This window comes from Hyposmocoma kahamanoa, unplaced genomic scaffold, assembly GCF_003589595.1.
Source record: "Hyposmocoma kahamanoa isolate Upper Pololo Valley unplaced genomic scaffold, ASM358959v1 81053, whole genome shotgun sequence".
In the NCBI taxonomy this organism is placed as follows: domain Eukaryota; kingdom Metazoa; phylum Arthropoda; class Insecta; order Lepidoptera; family Cosmopterigidae; genus Hyposmocoma; species Hyposmocoma kahamanoa.
Genome location: NW_020654082.1, coordinates 1 through 5,322, shown reverse-complemented (window position 1 = coordinate 5,322; position 5,322 = coordinate 1). Strand labels below are relative to the sequence as shown.

The 5,322-nt window shown below is 37.4% G+C and overlaps 1 long non-coding RNA gene across 1 annotated transcript; it reads right to left on the bottom strand.

Annotated features, from left to right (window-relative positions):
• Positions 1 to 86: 86 nt before the first annotated feature.
• LOC113234201 lies at positions 87 to 881 on the bottom strand. Its single transcript, XR_003310775.1, has 3 exons — positions 828 to 881; positions 450 to 684; positions 87 to 146 (listed from the first exon to the last, which is right to left on the bottom strand). It is a non-coding gene; the product is annotated as an uncharacterized LOC113234201 (long non-coding RNA).
• Between the last annotated feature and the right edge of the window lie 4,441 nt (positions 882 to 5,322).

Sequence of the window (5,322 nt, the reverse complement as noted above, 5' to 3'; positions counted from 1 at the left end):
TTATTATCTTAATATCTAAATTGATGTATACTTTTAAGAGGTTGAAATAAAAAAAAGAGTGTATTTTTAGTTTATTTATTGCCTCAATCTACCCCAAATCATCCTTCATTTCCAGAGCGAGCTTGCTTTTGATTCTTCAAAGAAGTCTGAAACAAAAATATGTATATAGGAAGATTGGAGACCTAAATTTAAGACTGTGCCATACCTCTCATGAGAGTAGTGACAGATAAAGCAGGATGGGTATTTATATACATACAGTATGAAGCCAACATAAACGCCAGAATGTTTAGGGGCCTTTTCAAAATACATTTAAAAAAATGTTTATATCACTGTGGAAATATAAAGGGGACAAAAGTCTACAGATTAGACCTTCGTTCCTTACGCTCTTTCAGATTTCCACAATTGAACATATCATCAGCAGGAATTAAGAAAACATGTTGAAAACAAACCTGTCATTCTTGTTAAATATTCTATCAAAAAGGTTAACTGCAGGCACCAACTCGGTAATTGCTTTGCAAATAGCAGCTACGGATTGGGCATGCAGATCATCTGTTTTGACAGAAATAATAGCTGCCTCAGCCTGCACCCTGCCAGCATTCACTTGCTGCAAGAATGCTTCGCATGCTCGCAGCTTCTCAATGCATAAGAATTCTACCCGGCTCTGCTCCAACGCTCATCAGCTCGCTGCCAACGAAATAATAGATGTGATGTAATAAAGAGTGGGAAAGAATTTGCTCAAATTGAAAGTTACTTTGTTTTTTAATTAATAAAAAAGAGTGAGAAAGTTACTTTGTTATGGAATTGTATGTTTGAAGTTATTTAGTTACTTAGTGCTAGAGTTGGTGTCCTTTAGGAAGGTTGGTAGGTCCTCTGCCGCAGTCGATGTGGCGTAGATTCTCACCCTGCTTTTCATACCATTCCATATCTGAATAACAAATAATAACATTGCATATTATAGTGATATGAGTTCTGGTACAATAAGGGTGAGTGATCCATTCACTGTATCCTATTACCTCTCATTATGACTCACCTTTTGGGATCTATTGCGGGGCCACAAAATAGCCACACACTCGCACCAAAGGCGTGCTGATAACACGCGCGAACAACGCCGAGCGAAGTCATTCTCAAGCTAAATCTCTGTGCGATTCGAACTCCAGCAAAGATGGAGCTGGCTTACAGTGGTCGCTCGCCGTCCGACCGCATCCACATTGGCTGAAATACGAGCATCATTATTAATTCTACATTGCTAACATTTCGAAATTAATAGTAGTTAGCGTACCTATTTGATTGTATAAAAAGATACTATTTTATTAAATAGAATATTAAAACAGGAAAACAATGTGTAGGTACTTACCTCTGTGTGTTTTATCTACAACAACAACACACTAAATTCAATTAATTTGGTTCAAATGACAACTCATATGTTTGTTTACAATAGAATTTATTGACATTTCTTTTACACACTTTTTTAAATCGCTCTTTTATAGACTTGAATTCGTAGATATTGACATTTCAGTGCGTTTTACGGTAAAATTTAGTCGGTTTTAGGAAGTCAAGGCACGTCTCTTAAAATTTAATACGAGGTTATAGTTTGAGGTTTAACTGAGGTTTAGGTTCATTAAAACTGATAGCGCGATTGCATTTTGTGCGTCGGTAGAACCATTAATTAACCAAAACCATAACCTCAAATGTTGTAAGGTTAAACCTTGCGAAAATAGCGCGATTGGCCCCCTGGTAAGACTACTGGGTAAGACTACCGGGAACAGGGGGAAAATTAACACTTGAAATCGTCACTTTCGTAAGGCAGATTCCCCTGAGAAGAATGATCAAGTAACTCTAGGGGTTGGTCTTTAAAATTAATATACTAATTTAAATGTACATACAGAAGCAACCTGAAAGAGCCAACGATGACATGGCGGGATTATGTGGAACTCTCCTTCGCGGAGCCACGCGACAATACGAGCTCGCCCGATGAATCATCGGAGACCTACCTACTAAAAATCTGTGTATGCACACTATCCACCGGTGCTGGCTCGTGGATCCCGTTAAGACGCACCACTTATCTCGGTGACCGGCAATCGAACCTGGGGTATCCGCATTAGAGCCCACTGTGCAAACTATTGGGTCAACGAGGTCGTTTATAGATGTATTCTCATAATGTAGACGTAACATACGAGTATAATCATGATTTATATTGTATAATATAATTAGTAGCGGTAGAGGTCCTTGTGAAACAGTTCGTCCAGGGAAGTACTGCCACATTGCCTAATCTTGCCACCATGCAGTAACGTGAGCATTACTGTGTTCCGGTTTTACAGGGTTCTGATAAAATTACGGGCACGTGGGACTTATTTAGGGCGACGGGCGCTATCAGATCTTTGCGAATTAAAGCGTAGAGCGGCTCTGCAACTGGTATGAATAGGCGTGTCGCTTATCAGCAGGCACGCGATCAGTTATTACTATTATAATAAAAAAAGAAAAAAGAATTTGCTCACCATAACATTCGATGATTATGAGCTTTTTACAATAAAAACGTGTTTTATATTTTTTATTTCCTTATATTACGGTTCATTGTCAGATTTTGACGAAAAGGTCCTTTGTTTTTGGGGGAACGAATGATGCCAAAAGTATATTTTGACATTATTTACATTACCCGGCTGAACTGTACGTTTCGTGAACTTCTGTTGTACGACCCAGTTAGCGATAAGTACAGTATCTATGTAAGTTGAAGTTAAAGAAAAGTTGTTGGAGCGCGTAAACACAAAATTACCGTAAAGTTTGTCGTTTATTTACTTTAAACATGGTATAACATATGTGACAAAAAGCAGTGCCAGTACAGTCCTTTCGCGTATATTCCAGCGATACCGACAACTTTAATATAGCTAATATAGAGAGATCAGGTTTTTCGTCTTTCATAAAATCTTCTATTACGTAATAACACTTTTGTATGAGAAGGTTTTTTAATTAGTAATAAAACACTTTTCCGTCTTCCTGAACTTAATATATTGCTTGGTGTCATGTTATACATACATTAGTATTCTGTAATGGGGGCTATTTTTGAAAATTGTGTTGTTTTGAATAATATACTAAACTTCCGAAAGGAATACTAACTTATCTACGTATGTCCCATGTACCTACTCATAACGTATCTACCTCCGTATGATGATATGTCATAGTCAAAAATGTGCCAAAGTTTATGTATAAGGCATTGACTTACAAATGAATGGACGACGGGTCTAATACAAAAACCACGAAAAAAATGTCCCAAGTCAACCTATTCGAAATTTAAATTGTTATGTCATCGCAGTATCGCGCTGTCCGTAGAACAAATGAAGACTAAAGCGGAGTGTCGCGCTCTGTATACGATTTTAGCGCCTTACAAGTGCGGACAGTTTTTAGCGCGGACCCGACGTCCATATAATTGTAAGTCAATGGTATAAGGTCATTTTTAATCTCTGTGATAGTACGGTAGGGACTTCAATTCCGCCAATGGTTCTCTTAGTGGTACGATAAGCCCCGCGGGTAAATGTATAATAGATGATTTACGACAAAAATGGCTACCAATAGTTTTCGGTAATATATAAATTAAGTACGTACAGTAGTAAGTATTACGTCAAGAAGATTTTTAGGAATTTCCATTATTTCATTCGGTTGTTTAGGTTCTTTTCGTATTTTTGTATGCACGACAGCTTTCGGTAGCTTAGTAAAGAACGCAGTAATGTATATTAAAAATTAATAAAGCGTGTAATATTTCCGTGGTAGAGTCAGGTTTACAGTACCTACGTGTGTTATATGATTATAACGTAATATAATTTTTTGCTCCCTACTCATAAAACTTCTAAATCGAAGGTGATCGACCATCACTCATACTGGGATCAGACCTAAGAACTTGAATGATCGATATTGAGCGATCGAGATTTTAATTTTTTGACGGTTGGGCCAGCGTGGCGGATTGTGTCCGTTACACTCTTCCGTACAGGTATACTTCTTTAATAGAGTCCGATTGATATTCGTAATGTTTCATTTACGAAGGTTATAAGTATAGCGAAACAAAAACTTTATATTAAAGGTTATTATATAGCTTCTGCGTGCTTGGATGACAAAAATCCGTGGTAGTGACCCGTTTAGCTCTTGCAGGTAGTCTCGGTCTTCTTCTTGTCCTGATCCCACGCTAGGTGGGGTCGGCACAACATTTATTTTTCTTCCATTCTCCCCTACAAGCCGTCATTTCCATACTCACACCTTTCTTATCCATGTTATCTTTCACACAATACATCCATCTTTTGTTTGGCCTTCCTTTCCCCTTATATCCCTCCACATTCATACCGAATACTCTGCTCGTCACATGACATTCTTCCATCCGCATGACATGTCCATACCACGCTAACCTATTACTCCTCATCTTTTACGTCACTGGCGCCACTTTCAAGCTTCCCCTGATGTACTTATTCCTTATCTTGTCCTTTCTCGTCGCACCACATATCCATCTCAACATGCGCATTTCGCTGCATGGTGGCAGTACTAAGTTTATTCATCCTCCCTTTTCATCGCCCAACATTCTGATCCATACATACGACAAGTCTAATCACGGTCTTGTATATTTTCCCCTTTAGGTTAAGGGGCATTCGCCGATCGCAAATAGTGCCTGTGACCTGTTGCCATTTCATCCTTCCTGCACTTATTCTGTTCTTTACGTCCCGGTCAATCTAGCCGTCGTTCTGTATCAACGAACCGAGGTACTTACCTAAAATCGGAGCAGTTTCCATATGTAGAAATTATTCTAATAACATTTAATAAATAAATAAAATAAACGATGTAACTTTGACTACGACTAATAATAAACTAATAATTAAATTACATGTTAGTATTCTTAATCTCATTCACGCTTGCTCCTTGTTTGCTATGTCTCTATGTATATTATGTAACACCAAAAAAAAAACAGTTCTTCAACTTCTCGTTTTACTCGTAAGTAGTTGCTACATTACAAAGAAGGAGTTAGTAGGTCAGTTACCAGTTACATTACTTTTTGTCATATGATAAGAGTATTGTCAGTCTCCACTCTTTCAAGCACGTCGTTTTTTAATACTCAATGTATGGCGGCCATCTTGAATTCTACAGAATTGGGATTTTTTATATAAATTTGTAAGATGGCCAAAAGAATTCATTGGCTCTTGCTACTTGTAATTATAATGCAATATTAATTTAAAAATAATAAAACTCGCGTTTATAAAGTTTCTCATTAAAATGACGAGGGTCAAATATTTGGGAAAATATTTTAACTTAGACTAACAAAGTTGAGTTCAACGGAATTTAATTCATATA